Source organism: Engystomops pustulosus, chromosome 2 (genome assembly GCF_040894005.1).
Source record: "Engystomops pustulosus chromosome 2, aEngPut4.maternal, whole genome shotgun sequence".
Lineage (NCBI taxonomy): Eukaryota > Metazoa > Chordata > Amphibia > Anura > Leptodactylidae > Engystomops > Engystomops pustulosus.
Window position 1 is genome coordinate 204,306,507 of NC_092412.1, and position 18,201 is coordinate 204,324,707.

An 18,201-nucleotide genomic window follows, 5' to 3' on the forward strand; every position below is an offset into this window, starting at 1 on the left:
AGCTGTTGCGGTACAGTTTGTAGCTGTATCAAAATATATGAAACACATGGTTCCTTCCTTGGATTCTTCACTCAGCCAGCAATTCTCATGCAGGACAATACCCCCTGTCTAACAGCTAAATGAGTAAATCAGTTCATTGAAACATAAAACATTGAAACAGTGAAATTGTCAACCCAGATTCATGATCTAAACCCAATAGGAAACCTCTGGAAAAAATCCTTGGTGACAAAGTTATGGCCAAACAACCCAAAACTGTGGAAGAGACTGGAAGACGAATGAATAAAATCACACCAGAGCAGTGATGTGCTGTGGCCGCAGATGTGCTGAGGTAATTCAAAGCAAAGGTCTGTACACTCACTAATGATTGGTGACTTGTGTCTCCTCCAGAAAATGGAACTACAATCTCTGTGCTACAGTCATTGCTCTTCTTTAATTATCATTATCACATCTTTGCAAAATAGAGGTTTTATGTTGATATACTTTGGTTATTTTGTAAAACACTGTTCCACTCACATGGTGTACCCCTTACAAAAAATGTGTGAGTTATTTTTTTCAATTTTCAACCTAACAACAAAGTTTCATTTATATAACCTAGAAAACCCTTTAGTCTATTCTATTCAATAATAAAGAATACAATAGTGTGAGAGGATGAGGAGTTCTAAAGCACTTGCACACAGTAGCTGTAGTAAAAGTAAAAACTGTGATCATCCATCATAAACCAAACTGCTTGAACTTTTCTTGAACCCTGAACACCTCTATATAAAAATTACATACATTTATAAATGTTTTATATGCGCTGTCATATGTACCACAAACAAAAATATTTTGTCTCCAACGCTATCTTAATTTACCAACAGTTAAATGCGAACTTGTATGGAGAATCGTACAAAAGATTTATATTTTGGTTATTTGTTTCTTAAAGCAGAATGCAGAGAACAGGAGGTATTTACCTATCACCAGCTGTTCTTCCACAATATCACTATCCAAAGAGTATTTATAACATACTACTTTAAATGTCTGCAGGCCAGTCTGTGACATTTGAAGTATGTATAACAGATGGCCGACATCCCAAGGCACAGTTCAGTCTGTTATCACCATTAGGTAAGCTTTTTTGTTTTTCCTTAAGCATTGTTTTAAGAGAAATATAAATTAGAAAGTGGGTTACACAACTATGACTTGTTTATTCCGTGATAATAGATTAGATATAATAATGTATACATACTGTAGTTACAAAGTTAAGAAGCAAGTAGAAAATGAAATAATTAGTTTTCCAGATTTCTATACATGGTCTATAAAAAAGAAAACTATTAATCCAACATCTGGGTGAATCCGTACGTAATAAAAAAAAACTACAGAAGATACACAAGGTGCAGGTTTAAATCCCATAGTCTGGTTTCTTGCAGTTTTTTTTCCCTATGGGAACCTCACTAATTCACATAACAACTCCCTCATGTTTGGTATGGTGTGAAAGAGAACAGGGCACCAAGTTGATTGGAGGCCAATGTACCATTGTAACAATTTTTAGTGGAGAGTTATCAGATTCAATAACAAGCCTCTTTCAAAATGTAACTCACTGAAAGGTGGGACATGCCACGTTAGCATGTATCATAGTATCATAGTATATAAGGCCGGAAGGAGACTCAAGTCCATCAAGTCCAACCTTCAAGAATTAAATAAATGTTTTATCCCCATAACCCGTGATATTTTTTCTCTCCAGAAAGTCATCCAGGCCTCTCTTGAACATGTACATAGAGTCGGCCATAACAACCTCGTGCGGCAGAGAGTTCCATAGTCTCACTGCTCTTACAGTAAAGAACCTTTGTCTATGGTGATGGTAGAATCGCCTCTCCTCTAGGCATAGAGGATGCCCCCTTGTCCTGGTCACAGGCCTAGGTATAAAAAGATCTTTGGAGAGATCATTGTACTGTCCGTTCAGGTATTTGTACATTGTAATGAGGTCTCCCCTCAGTCGTCTTTTTTCTAAACTGAATAATCCCAAATTTTGTAATCTGTCATTGTATTCTAGTCCCCCCCATTCCCCTAATAATCCTGGTTGCTCTCCTCTGCACCCGTTCCAGCTCTACTATATCCTTTTTATACACTGGTGCCCAAAACTGTACACAATATTCCATGTGTGGTCTGACCAGGGATTTGTATAAGGGCAGAACTATGTCTTTATCATGAGAATCTATTCCTCTCTTGATACATCCCATTATTTTATTTGCTTTAGCAGCAGCCGCCTGGCTCTGGTCACCAAAATTAAGTTTACCATCCACCAATACGCCCAAGTCCTTTTCAGCTTCAGTTTTACTAAGTAATTGACCGTTTAGAACATAATTATACTTTTTGTTTCCATGGCCCAAGTGCATAACTTTACATTTATCTACATTAAACCTCATCAACTATTTCTCTGCCCATCCCTCAAGCTTCCACAAATCCCTCTGTAATGCTAAACTATCGACCTCAGTATTTATTACTTTACACAGCTTAGTATCATCTGCAAATATTGAAACTTGACTGTGTAAACCCACTACAAGGTCATTAATAAAAATATACACATCACTCTATCAGTAACATTACAAGCCGGGGTGAGGGGTATTTTAATATTTAAAACTTAATAAGTCTCTACTAGAAGCCTTATCTAAATTAAGTTTCTGAATTTAAAATGCTACTGTTATGATAACTGTTAAGTAATCAAATAGCTAATTGGATAATCTTTATTATGAATTTCTAAATTGTTGAGGGATTTATAAAGAAAGGCGCCTATTTGCCTTTTTATAATAAGTTCATTAGTAAAGTATAGGTGGTGGCAGCAAAGGTTTAAGTGGGTGCAAGAAGAGTACATTTTTGTGTGACCATGACATCCTGCGTAGGTGGACGGGGTTTTATGTACTAAATTGTGAGGCTCTAAGTAAGCTGTATTTATTGAAACATTTTAGGGACAAAAATCCAATGATTCCAGAAACAACTTAGTCCCTGCAATTTTGAGTGCATGAAAAAAAAAAAACACAAAAACCCAACAGAGACCGATTAATTGTTACAATGCTGATAAACACGGCTGTAATCCAGTGGTCAGATTAAGTAAGCCAGACAGAGGCTGCGGTAGTAGACAGTAGTGCTGGTTAGAGTGTAGATCACAGCAAGGATAATACACATAGGATGGAACAATCTGGGAAATACAGTTCTGAGAGTAGGAAACCAGAACAGTCAGTAGGTCCTAATAGCAATGTGGTCCCAGGCACACGGCCATCTCAGGTAAGGGCAAATTCAAGGGTAAATACTACAGCCTCCAGTGGTATGGAGCAAGAGTGCAGCACAATAAAAATAAAAGAAACAGCAACCTATAGTGGTCAAAAATAAAAATGTACAAGGATCCTGAGACCTAACGTGGCACAACACTCAAACATATACCACCATAGCCATAAAGGAAACACATTTTTGGGCTACTTACATTTCACATATACCCTTATTTTTAAATATCTAATTATCTTTGGTATATATTGTTAACATTTTTTTTGCTTCCCATGGAACCCACTTTCAAGAGGAACTGTTGAAGATACACTCAAATAAGATTTCTTCCTTTCATTAAATTCCTAGTCTCCAAGAATGTGCAAGTTATTGGGTTTTACCTTATCTTGTGAGTTAGGTCATGTTATCTCATGATGACCTGCACAAAATAATATGTATTTGTGTTTCTGATCAGAGGTCTCTAACTTCAATATTTTTTCTCTATTTTCTTTAACTTTTTACTGTAAATAGAACTTACAGAATGGCAAGCGTGTTAGTCTCTGAGAGACTTGACTGTCATAGTACCTGATCGGTGCCCCATAATGAGCACACATATTTGTAAATGCCCAGTTATTTTTCCACATGTAGTAAATAAAATGGGCATCCCTTATGCAAAAGACCACAAACATTTGAAAAAAATGCACTAAAGGAAGGATGTCAAGGGAGCTGCCTTACAAGGTAGCTAAGAGAGGCGTGGTTTTTCTTGTCTGATCTTGGAAAACTTTGCATATTTTCCAAGAATCCTCCTAGTGGAGCATCCATGGCTATAAGACTCCACACATTAACATGGAGGCCTTAAATGGCACTCTCCTTAAAGAAAACTCTTACTTCCCGACCTTAGTTACAAGCCTCTCACCCAGCCAAACCAGTTCACTTTTCTGTACTGAGGAGACCCAATCAGGTCAAAACAGTTCTATCTACAGTTGGGAGTCTGTTCCTTCTGGAATAGATATTCTGGTTTGGCTTTAACCCTTCATCATATCATAAGCCCTCTTGTAGATCACGCTTTATGTCAAGGGAGCTGCCTTATAAGGTAGCTAAAAGAGGCATGGCTATCCTTGTCCCTTCTTGGAAAACTTTGCATATTTTCCCAGAATCCTCCTAGTGGAGCATCCATGGCTATAAGACTCCACACACCAACATGGTGGCCCTAAGAGGCACTCTCCGTAAGGAAAACTCTTACTAAAGGAATACACACAGACCTATAGATCCAATGTAACCATTGTGTAATGGTTATGTCACGATGATCCCTCATCTCAGTCTAAACCCGTAATCTACTTTCCCACTTCTCTTGGACTACACCAATTCCCTAAAATGCCCAACCACACACTATTAGACTTATACCCAACTACTACAGTTTCAAACGTGCTCTGAAAAATGTCTTCAAGCAAACCCATCTTTGTAATGATCTGGGTCTGGTTTTGGAGCTTAGCAGTACAGAGGAGCAGGCAGGAAGGCAGTGGTCATTGCGCAATAGAGAAGTCAGTCGCAGAAGAGAAGGAGACAAGCTAAACTGCAGGCTGGAAGCACAATAATCTTGCAATAATGTGTAAACAGGGCTGGGTTTAAATAGGAAGTCCAATCAAGGAAGGGGTGGAGCAAAGCCAGGGAAACAGGAACTAGGAACTGGAAGATCGAGACCTAGGACAAGTATCAGCTCTGGAGCTGTCCAGATAACTGCATAGCTCAGATGGTAGAGATGCAGCCTTGGACAGTGGAGTCCACTGGTTCAAGTCCTGACAATAATACTCCCTAACCACATGTAACATTCACTAATTTTTTCTCTAACTTCCACTGTTCTCCACCCATCTACTTATTCCCTCAGCATCCAATACAATTAAGCAGGTAACTATGCAGGTGCATGCCCACTGGATTCTGTAGCTTTAGATGGCGGAGCTATGAAGGGTGTATTAAGAGACCTCATGGGCTGAGCCCTCTTCATACAGAGATGGGCTTTGCTGCATATCGCTTGCTTGCACCGATCGTGGGTGTCAACCTGTTGTTTGCTGCTGGCAAAGTCGCCGGCGGCACTGGAAGCATGGCGGCGCATGGGTGCCGGCATGTTACCTGTGATCGTCGCTCCCCCGAACATCATGACCCGAGGCTAAATGACCCGAGGCTAAATGGCTTCTGCCTATTCATTACAATGAGCCAGTAGCTCATTGTAATGTATAGTGAGCAGAAATGCCATAAACTGCGATACAGTTGTATTGCAGTATATGGTAGGAACGATTGGACCATCTAGGGTTAATGTACCCTAGATGGTCTAAGAAATAGTGAAGAAAAAAAGAAAAAAAAGTTAAAATAATTTGAAAAATTATTAAAATATTAAAAGTTCAAATCACCCCCCTTTCCCTAGAACTGATATAAAATATGATAAACAGTAAAAATCACAGACACATTAGGTATCACCTAAAATATATATAAAAATATAAAAATGGTTACGGTCTACGGGAAATGGCACCCGAATGTCCGAAATGCGACTTTTACACCTTTTATTTGACATAAAAAATTTTAAAAAAAATTATCAAAATGTCGCAAACAGTCCTTGAAATGGTAGCAATGAAAACATCGGCTCATTTCGCAAAAAATGACACATCACGCAGCTCCATAAACCAAAGTATGAAAAAGTTATTAGCATCAGAAGATCAAATTTTTTTTTCTTTTTTGAACACATTCCTTTAATTTTTTAAAATGTATTAAAACGCAATTGTACCGAAAAAACTAGATGTGTTATTTGGAGAGAAGAGGGGAAGTCGTAAAAACTGAGTCCACAAGAACGTGACGCATATGCATTTTTTTTTTCAATTTTTCCACATTTGGAATTTTTTCCGGCTTCCCAGTACATGGCATGGAATAATAAATAACATCACGGGAAAGTAAAATTTGTTACGCACAAAAAAAGCCCTCACACAGCTCTGTACACAGAAAAATGAAAAGTTATGGATTTTTGAAGATGGAGAGCAAGAAATGAGTGAAAATACAATGCGTCCTTAAGGGGTTAAAGAAGAGCGAAGAGTGTGGAGGTGGCAGCAGCAGCATGAGGTCAGAGAGTGGCACAATGACAAATTCTAGAGGTGGCAGCAACATGGTAACCACAGAGTGGCATTATGACAAAGTGTGAATGTGGTGGCAGCAGCAGGAGGTCAGAGAGTAGCACAGTCACAGTTTGTGTAGTTGGGTGGCAGCAGTAGCAGCAGCATGAGGTCAGAAAGTGGTACAATGACACATTATGGTTGTGGCAGCAACATGGTAGGCCATAGTGCAGCACAATGACAGAGTGTGGAGGTGGCGGCCGCAGTAGCAGCAGCGGGTAGTCAGAGAGTGGCACCATCACAGTGTGTGTAGGTGGGCGGCAGCAGTAGCAGCAGCATGTGGTCAGAAAGTGGCACAATGACAAATTATGGTGGTGGCAGCAACATGGTAGGCCACAGTGTGGCACAATGACAGAATGTGGTGGTGGGTGACAATTCCAGTCCCCGGTAAAGATGGTGGGAGGCAGATAGAGCAACTGGCAGCAGATGTGTGACATCAGGCGGGTGTCAGCATCAGAATAGTCGCTGAGGCACATAGTTAGAATCCAGACGTATTTCTAAACATTTGGGGGAGGCACCATGGCTGATCTAATCTGATGAATAAGGAATTTGTGTGTTAAAATCCTGGCCGATCCATGCTTAAATCATCTTGACAAAGGTCAGTCACTCCACATTATGGGTGGATAAGCGGGTTATCCTTAGGGTAACGATGGCCCCCGCCGCACTTAACACCCGTTCTGATGCCACACTACTGACCAGGAAGGACAGCTTCTCCGGGCAGGAATTAATCATCGATTTCTCTGCTATTCTCCACATCTCTTCTTTCCCCGCCTACTGCACAAAGCAGCGGATATCTGCATCTCCTCTTCACTGCCAACTATCCTCAAATAGTTCATCCTCGCTGTATAGTGCTGCTGAACCCAGACCACCTAGTAGATCTCTGGCTGAGGGAAATGGACAGGACAGAGGCTGGTTGAGAACAGGTGAGGGCCGCTGAGTTGCTTCTGTGCCATGCCAACTAAAGGTTGTATCTGACGAACCCACCTACTCTTGGCTGGGGTTGTCAGATGTCATTTGGGAGGAAGTGGATGACCTAGTCAACCAATCAAGAACCTTTGCATTGTTGATCAACACACTGCCGCTAGATGACACCAGCAGTTATGGCCTCACAGAGTCATCCCTGCTGCAATGTCCCCTTACTGTGCTGCGACCTTCGCATGCTCCACCTGCCAGCTCTCAGTCAGACATATTACTTGACACAGATTTCTTGATATCAACTTTAGCAGCAAAAAAGAATTAATAAAATTGGGGTATACAGATCCCCCAAAATGGACACCCTGGACTTTGAACATAAATCACTCCATTACTACTGAGTACAAGCAGCTAGACGCTAGAGATAGCACATGTAGTGTGAAATGACGGGATTGCAAATGGGACTTCGGGTCGCTGATTGGCTTACATGTCATCGAGGTTGTTCCTTTCCTCATAGAGTTCTCTGCCCCATGTAACACGTTGTGCTCGCAGCCATTTTGCCAATAAAGGGGGAAAAAATTTGTTCCCACAAATCACCATAAACTTCAGATTCGTGCAGAACTGAAGTTTTCCTGAAATTCCAGGAATTCCACTTTATTAGAATCGATTCGCCCATCTCTAATTATTTTCTAAAAATATGAAAATATTACTTATTCTTTTGGTTTCCATATCTTATTATATCTTATATCTTGTTTTACAATATATTATGTATATTACATTTCCAATTTCCTTTCTGTATCAAATCTACTTGTATTTATTTTTACTTGATGCAGTTAATATTAACTAGTGGTCAAGTGTTTATTCTGGGTATGTTGGTCCTTTTATCTGTATTTTATTGAAATGTATAAATAAAGATATTTTCTGTTTATTGTATGTGCCCAATAATGTTGATATTTGGTGTTAGTCATATTACTAATAGATAACACATAACTTCTAGTTGCCTGGAGGTTAAGTAAGAAGTCACTCCTTAAATTATGCCATTACTAAGAGCATGCAAAACTATGGGGTGGGTGCCACAGTACAGTACAACATTTTCTAAATAAAATAAAAAGCAGGGTTTTTAAAAAAAAAAATCTTTTTATAGCTGTAAAACTATAATGTGCTAGAGCTTCAGCCTCTTTCATGTGTCTTACTTTGTACAGTTTTTGAATTATTAATATATTTACATTCATATAGTCATCTGAATTTTGTGAAATTATTTTTTCTTTCATTTATGTTACTTCTTTTCCATTTTTATTATGAGTGCATAAAGGAATTAACGAGGACTTCTTGCTATAATATTGTACTAAAAGGCACTTGCAAATAAGAGCACTTTAGATATATCATTTTGTTCTGCATGAAAGAATAACTGTAAAAATAATTATCCAAAAAGTGAAGATAGATTATACGACACGAAAGACATCAAAAGATTAGTAACTAATTATTGTAATTTATGCAATTACAGAGTGTGAAAAAGAAAATTTTACTCACATTAGAGGACACTTTCATTAGAAACCATTACAATAATTGTTTTCTATTTTATAGAATTAAAAAAAAGTCAATTTACAGATTTTAAGCGTGGCATGTTCAAACTAAAGATATGACATTTCTGTTTCTGGACATTATAATATCCTTGTTTAAAATCAGCACTTCAGCTTCATCTTTGTTTATGGAAAGCTTAGGCCAGTGCCAGGGAAATGGAAAATATAAATAAAGATATAAACTTCAGACCAAATATTTAATGTAAATGGAAGACAATTTGGAATCTTGCGGCTCTGCAAATGATGTTCTTCATTTTGTAAATTAAACATAAAATAATATACATGGATATAGCTCAGCATAAAAAGAAAAGGCCTAAATGTTAACAAAGCCAGGTAATTTAACTAGTCTCATAGAGCAAGACATAACCTTTATTTATTCTTAAAAAATGTTCATTAAAATTACCTTATTAATTTAACACATATCAAAATGACAGAAGCTTTGTGTAAAATATTCTAGTGTCTATATAATAAATTGTAAAAGTATGCAAAAAGGCCATATAACATTTATGGTAATTGGATCTTTAATTGAACAGAAAAATGTGAAGGCCAGCCCTTTTTGGAAGCATATTATGATCCTGTTCTATAGTGTGAAAAGACCTTTTAGTGTACACTAAATTTTAAGAAAATATGTTTAATCTTCTAAACTGAGATATTACATGCTGAAAGGCTGAATACAACACTGATAAGCTTCTTCTAACAACTTGTACACATCTAAAAGAGGTACAGTCTAGTCATGAGCTATTGAGTGTATTAAAAAAACAGTCCTTGATATCTCCACATACCGTGTACATACTATATGTAATTAACAATAGGTCATCCAATTAGTCAGCGTTTTGTCATTTACATGGAAATATTGTGAGATATGTTTTATAACGCCAAATGCCATTTTGACCTCTATTTGAGCAGAAAACTTTTCACCACCCCTAACAGTTTTGGAAAACAGGATGAATCAATCTCCCTATGGGGCACTCTCCCTATAGTAGACATTTCGAGGCACCTTCCCTTAACTGCTAGAATTGTTGCTGGCACCAATCACAGCAAGTTTAAGCATGGCATGGCTCTCACATGGGGGCTACCTAGTGGCTTCCAATAAGAGCTCCTAGTGACATCATTGGGGGGTGTTCAATGGTAGATGGGAGACAGCAAGAGGTTGCCATTTGGCAGTCTCTTACAATATGTTGAAAGTAGGATATTGTATTAGTTATCAGACTTAAGTACCGTAGGGTGCTTGAAAAAAAATTATACTAACAAAAAAAATTAAAAGATATGGAAAAAAAGAACTTATAACTTTTTCATACTTTAGTGCACGGAGCTGTGAGTGGTGTCATTTTTTGCGACTTCTGATGACGTTTTTAATGCTTCTATATTTAGGACTGTGTGACCTTTTGATCACTTTTTATAGAATTTTTTCTATTTTTCAAAAAGGCCAAAAAATGCCATTTGCGAATTCGGTGCAAGCACCGATTGCGGGTGTTAGCGACGGGCATTTGCTTCATTATGAAGCAAATGCCCAGTGAGTATGAAGAGGGCTCAGCCCATGAGCCCTCTTCATACTCCCCCATGCGCAGCAAGACGTAAGGGTACGTTTTTTTGCGCTATGGGGACCCCTGCAGTGCCATCGGCTGATTACCTCCATGCCATGCCACATTCGTGCACACAGTCATGCAAAAGGATATGCCAAAAGATAGAACTTTTTACTGATGTTCTAATTTATTAAGGAGCACTTGTATGTGTGTCTATTACACTGTCTTACTGACATTTCTTTAGAATAGAAATGTCCAACAGGCAGACCTTTGGTTCTTCATTGGCCCTGATGTTATCCAGCAATTGATGCTTCAGAGTATAGAAGCTCTTTAGTCTAATGACATTGTCTAAGGGGTGAAATGCCCAAGATTAGAGTGCTAGGGTCAGTGCTGGGATGTGATAACACAGCAGCAGGACAACATGTCTTCTTCAAAGTCTAGAGCAGTGGTTCTCAACCTTTCTAATGCTGTGACCCCATAATACAGTTCCTCATGTTGCGGTGACCCCAAACCATATACAAGAATATTGTATTCGTGCCAAAAAATGCAATAAAATCGTGGCTCCGATGGCTTTAGGCGACACCTGTGTTTTCATCTTTCGACCCCCGCCGGGGTCGCGACCCACAGGTTGAGCACCACTGGTCTAGAGCAACATATTAACACAGGTCATTTCTTGTTCCTTGCTAAAATTTGATGCATTTTCTTTTTGTATACAAAAACCGATAGTAATGCAGCACCAACAACCGTTGCACTGCTGCACTGTGTGACTCTCCTCCAACTAGGTGTCACTGTATGCCACTGTGAATGGGAGTGTGGAGGGGGGTTAATATCAGCAGTTTGACCAAATACATACCAGCTATACAGTATCATTTTCCTACTCCTGGACAATAGTTTTAATGACAGTTTTGACAGAAACATACAGGGGCACATGTATCATAGTTTTGTCTCTCTGTGGTGAATTTTAGAGACATTCGGTGGCTCTTTTTTGCACCTTATGTATGATCCTGTCTTTTTACTTGTGATACATGTTCAGTTTTTCCTTTCCTAGCAGGCACAAGTTTTGGCTTCTTTTTGAGACTTTTTGTTACAAATGTCTCAAATCCACATGGACATTCATGTAAGGAATTTATATGCAGGCGTGGACACTACTGTTAATTTGGGATTTGAGGCTGTGCCCTCCATTTTTAAGCACTCACGTGCGGCCACATGTTGCGTTTTGATTGTGTTTTAAAACGTATTACAACAGCGGAGGAGAGGTATTTTGCCTAATTGCATTACTGTTAACATTTGCATTTACAAAAAGCATAGTAAACGCGATGTTAACTCATGCACTTACATCACATTTATATTGGGTTTTCTAAACCCAAATGTTAACAGTAATGTAATTAGACAAATCGCCTCTCCTCAGCTGCAATTAAAGTACAATTAGAATGCAACGTGTGGCCTCACCCTTAGTGACCAATAAATTTAAATGTAAATGCAAAAAATTCTGAATTTTCAAAAAAACAGGTTACTGTGCAAAATTTTTAACATTTAAAGAATTTGTGAAATAATTCCAATTTACATGTTAAAAAAAGTTCTATGAAAAAAAAATCATTCCTTTGCACCTGCCCTGGACCAGGTGCAGATTTGCGCCTAAAAAGTCGAAAAAATAAGCAATAAGAGTGATTCATAATTGAAAAGTCGTACTGAACATCTGGGAAACTAAGATATATAAGGCACACTGCACAAGGTGCAGACCACGGCGTACTTGAAAAGTTGCAAAAAAGTCGCAAATAAGAAAAAAGTCGCAAAAGTGAGACAATCTGACTGGCAGAAATAAAGATACATGTCCCCCACAGTATTTAGATTATTTTCTTTGTTTTTATTTTAGTTGGTATAGTTTTGAACCAGTGAAGATCCTACTAGGATCAATTTGGGGGGAATTTGTACACAAAAAAGACTGGTTACTTTGCCAGTAAAAAGCATCCATATCTGTACACAAAGCAGTAGATGTTTTTTAAAGATGTAATAAAGCTGCAATGTTTTTTAAGTGGTAAATGTTTTGCTTGCCATGGAAACACAGATAACTTACTGGAATGGGCCATTTTCAGATGTTGAGAAAAGTCATATTGAAAAAGGCACAGAACAGGAGGCACCTTATGGGTCACATTCGTCCATGCATCTCCGCTTTCCTCAGTCCAACACATCCAGGACCCACACGACAGCAACAATTGCCAAAGAAGATATAGTATATAGTTGACTGGTGGATTATTTGTTCCAAATATGGCAGAAGACCATAGGAAGAAGGGTTTTTTCCAATCTTTAATTTGTTGGCATCAAAAAAAGTGTTTAAATTTCATCTAGTTGCATCCTTTTGTTGCGGTAACATTCATCACATTACATACAGCCAATACAGATCATGTATCTTTTAAACAAAATCTTTGGATATGTGCAGAGGATAATCTGTTTAAATTTTAAGCATATAACATGGACACTTCAGGCTTTTTTTTGCTAATATAAAAAAAATGTAACAATGGAGACAAAACAGGTTTAAAATTGAAAATTAATAAAAAGCCGATATAAAATGGATACAAAATGGAACAGTTGACTACAGTCATACAACACACCAGTGTGAATCTACCCTAAGGTAGCATTATGCCTATAAAAGAATAACTGACTAAATGTGGTAGATTTATTGCTAGGCTGCTCCTTGGGACAGTTCTATGTCTGTCTTTTGAGCTTTGCTACCCATCAGATTCATTAAAGTGGCTTTGGTGCTGGCCCCTTAATTTTTATAGAGGCGAGGACACGCGCGCCAGAGCACGGGCATAGCAAAGTCTGCTGCTGGAGCAGGGCACACAGAGGTTCATGGGTGCGCCTGGGTCGCAGGGGCACCAGTGGCTTAAATGATCTAATGCTCTACTAGTGTCTGGGATTTTTTTTTCAAACAGTCACAAAAAATTTTCAAAATGCATAAAAATTTGCAGCACATACACCAGCAGGGGACTGGAGTGACTATGCACCTTTTTAACCCCATGACGACCTGGCCCTTTTTTGTTTTTTCATTTCCATTTTTCATTCCCCACCTTCAAAATCTATAACTTTTTTATTTTTACACATAAGCTTGTTTTCTGTGTAACAAATGACACTTCATAGAAATGGTATTGAATATTCCATGGCGTGTACTGGGAAGCAGAAAACAAATTTCAAATGCTGTGAAAACGCATTTGCGTCGTTTTCTTGTGGGATTGGATTTTAAGGCTTTCACTGTACACCCCAAATGACATGTCTACTTTATTCTTTGGGTTGGTGCGATCATGGGATTAACAATTTTGTATAGGTTTTATAATGTTTTCACACATTTTCAAAAATTAAAACCTCCTGTACAAATTTTTTTTTTGATTTTGCCATTTTTTGGCACTAATAACTTTTTCATACTTTAGTGGACAGAGCTGTGGGTGGTGTAATTTTTGTGATGTTTGATTATTTTTTAATGCTACGATTTTTAGGACTGGATGACCTTTTGATCACTTTTTTTTAAATTTTTTAAAATGGCAAAAAATTTCCATTTTCGACTTTGGGTGTTAAATTCCATTATGGGATTAAACACAGTGAAAAACTGTCATTATATTTTGATAAATCGGGCATTTTTGGATGCGGCAATACTTAATTTGTTTATGATGTTTACTGTTTATTTATATAAGTTCTAGAGAAAGTTAGAGTTTTTTATTTTTTAACTTTTTTTATTTTAATTTTTACTATTTTCACTTCTTTTTGCAGACTCCCTAATGTACTTTAACCCTAGGTTGTCTGATCGATCCTACCATATAGTGCCATAGTACAGTATGGCAGTATATAGGGATTTTCCACCTCATTCATTAAAATGTGCAAATCACACAATGTAATTAATGGGTTAAAATGAAACAGACTTGGGTCTTTGGAAGGCCGAAGGCTGTCATGGCGACCAATCGCTGCTCTCCAACAAAGCCGGCAGGAGCTTTGCTTTGCCAACGGCGATCGTGGGGATAACACCCACAAACGGTGCTAGCACTGATCATGGGTGCAACATGCAGCAAAGACTTATTGGCTATGGAGAGCTTTCAGCCTCTGAGCTCTCTCCAAGTACCCTCACCAGACGTGCGCCATACTATTACTGGGTGCGTCGGGAAGGGGTTAAAAAAGTCACAAGTCATGAATGGCTTTGCACGGCATTAATAGTTCTATGTCTACACCAGTATAGTGAAGTGGCGGAAATAGTCTTGTGCAACTTTTCAGCAAAAAAGTTGCAAAATACCTCTATGCAACTTTTTTGAGACTTTTATATGCCAACAATGATAAGATAACAAACGATAAACCAATGATAACACATGATAACCAATGATAACAAATGATAAACCAATGATAAGTCTCCCCCAATGACTATATAATATTTCCTTAATATCGCTGCTGGATTTTTCTAGAAAAGAGAGCAAAAGTACTTGTTAAATATTTGTAAAATAAAAAAAAACAACAACAGCAGAGCAACGATGACAACCTTGTTTTAACAATGTGTTGCTGAACATGTTATTGTGAGCCAGGCATCACACATCGTTCTGAGTAAGGTTATTTGAAGGGTCAATACACATCATATTACACTTCCTTTTATTTTTCCCTCACTGACTATAATAAACTAGACTTCAATTCGCACAAATAATTGTTCAGGTAGACGCTTCTTGTCTTCATGTCACATGGTTCAGGTGCTCGGTAGCCTAATTCCGCATCCTGTGTCAACTGACTTCTAAAAACTGATCTCTATTTATAGTGCTGAAAAAATAAAAGAAAGCCTTTTCAACTGTGTGACATTTTAGGTTCAAGACCAAAGGTGTTCTTTCTTTATCTCGTTTTTTGTCTCTCTTTCTTCCTGCCTTCTTTCATAACTGCACCTTTTGTTCCACAAGATGATGAAAGATGCAGCACTGAGCTCTGACAGTAATTTTCTGTCTCTGGTGTGTGGCATAAGAAATGAATTATATGCTCTCTCCGATGCCTCATTTGCTGAGCCGTTTCTGTGCTACAGTGCTGCTGCAATCTGTAAGAGGAAACAGCTTGAGTCACTGCAATGCAGGTGCAAACGGAGAAGAATAACATGTTCTAGGAAAAATGCCTGTGTATTCAAATAATGATCTAATTGACACATTGTATATTTCATGGTATGTGGCATTCAGCTGAAATAAAGCCTAACGTAAAGAAATGATTGACGCTGTGTTAGACATTCGTTTAAAGCCTTTTTGGTATAGCAGTGGTTTGAAAATTGTCTATCCTAGTGAATGAGTTTTCATCAACATGTTAAAAGGCTAATGAAATCAATAACTAATTCCCTGAAACTAAACAAAAAGCAATATTGTAATAACATGTTGCATTATAGACAAAGTTACATATTATCCATGCAGTGTCACTTTGACATATTGGGTCAAATTGATCAATTACTATCAAAACAATGGAGTTAAGACACAACGGCAAATTTTTCAAGGCTAGCACTTTTTTAATGCATCTTAACTGTATGCAATATAACCTTATGAACTTCACAGTATAAGCCACTTCATGCTCCTTAGCATTCATAAAACTAGAGATGAGCGAACATACTCGTCCGAGCTTGATGCTCGATCGAGCATTAGCGTACTCGTAACTGCTCGTTGCTCGGACGAGTATTTCGCCCGCTCGAGAAAATGGCAGCTCCCGCCGTTTTGCTTTTTGGCGGCCAGAAACAGAGCCAATCACAAGCCAGGAGACTCTGCACTCCACCCAGCATGACGTGGTACCCTTACACGTCGATAGCAGTGGTTGGCTGGCCAGATCAGGTGACCCTGGGATAGACTAGCCGCTGCCCGCGCTGCTCGGATCATTCTCTGTCTGGATGCCGCTAGGGAGAGAGCTGCTGCTGGTCAGGGAAAGCGTTAGGGTGTTCTATTAGCTTACTGTTAGGCAGGAGTGATTCTACAAGAGCCCTTCTTAGGGCTACAATAACGTTATCCTTTTTTTTAAATTTGCTTGTGGCTGGGCTTGCTGGCACTAGTAGTGCAGCTAGTACCATATTGTGAGGAATTAGCAGGGGGACTTGCTACCGTTGTGTTTAGCTCTTAGTGACACACATATCCACCTCAAACACCAAAGTGGGAAAATTTATTAGGGGTTTGATTTCAATTAGGCACAGTCTGCCAGTTTCTTTTTATTTTACGTTTATTTTTTTAATAACTCAGTGTCATCTCATCTTGCATAGTAGTGTGCTTTAATACTTGGCTAGAAAATAGCCATAGGAGAATCCAAACGGCTTACTTACGCCTACAGTAGCGTTATATATATTTGATTTCTGGTTGATCTGCTGGTGGCTGTAGTTGCTGCAGTGCATCTACTAGCAAATTGTGAGCAATTTGGAGTGAGACTTGCGACCACTGTGTTTTGCGCTTAGTGACGCACATATCCATCGCAAAGACCGAAGTGGGAAAATTTATTAGGGCCCGGGGTTGGATTTCAATTAGGCACAGTCTGCCATTTCCTTTTTTATTTTACGTTTATTTTTTTCATAACTCAGCGTCATCTCATCTGGCATAGTAGTGTGCTTTAATACTTGGCTAGAAAATAGCCATAGGAGAATCCAAACGGCTTACTTACGCCTACAGTAGCGTTATATATATTTGATTTCTGGTTGATCTGCTGGTGGCTGTAGTTGCTGCAGTGCATCTACTAGCAAATTGTGAGCAATTTGGAGTGAGACTTGCGACCACTGTGTTTTGCGCTTAGTGACGCACATATCCATCGCAAAGACCGAAGTGGGAAAATTTATTAGGGCCCGGGGTTGGATTTCAATTAGGCACAGTCTGCCAGTTTCTTTTTATTTTACGTTTATTTTTTTAATAACTCAGTGTCATCTCATCTTGCATAGTAGTGTGCTTTAATACTTGGCTAGAAAATAGCCATAGGAGAATCCAAACGGCTTACTTACGCCTACAGTAGCGTTATATATATTTGATTTCTGGTTGATCTGCTGGTGGCTGTAGTTGCTGCAGTGCATCTACTAGCAAATTGTGAGCAATTTGGAGTGAGACTTGCGACCACTGTGTTTTGCGCTTAGTGACGCACATATCCATCGCAAAGACCGAAGTGGGAAAATTTATTAGGGCCCGGGGTTGGATTTCAATTAGGCACAGTCTGCCATTTCCTTTTTTATTTTACGTTTATTTTTTTCATAACTCAGCGTCATCTCATCTGGCATAGTAGTGTGCTTTAATACTTGGCTAGAAAATAGCCATAGGAGAATCCAAACGGCTTACTTACGCCTACAGTAGCGTTATATATATTTGATTTCTGGTTGATCTGCTGGTGGCTGTAGTTGCTGCAGTGCATCTACTAGCAAATTGTGAGCAATTTGGAGTGAGACTTGCGACCACTGTGTTTTGCGCTTAGTGACGCACATATCCATCGCAAAGACCGAAGTGGGAAAATTTATTAGGGCCCGGGGTTGGATTTCAATTAGGCACAGTCTGCCATTTCCTTTTTTATTTTACGTTTATTTTTTTCATAACTCAGCGTCATCTCATCTGGCATAGTAGTGTGCTTTAATACTTGGCTAGAAAATAGCCATAGGAGAATCCAAACGGCTTACTTACGCCTACAGTAGCGTTATATATATTTGATTTCTGGTTGATATGCTGGTGGCTGTAGTTGCTGCAGTGCATCTACTAGCAAATTGTGAGCAATTTGGAGTGAGACTTGCGACCACTGTGTTTTGCGCTTAGTGACGCACATATCCATCGCAAAGACCGAAGTGGGAAAATTTATTAGGGC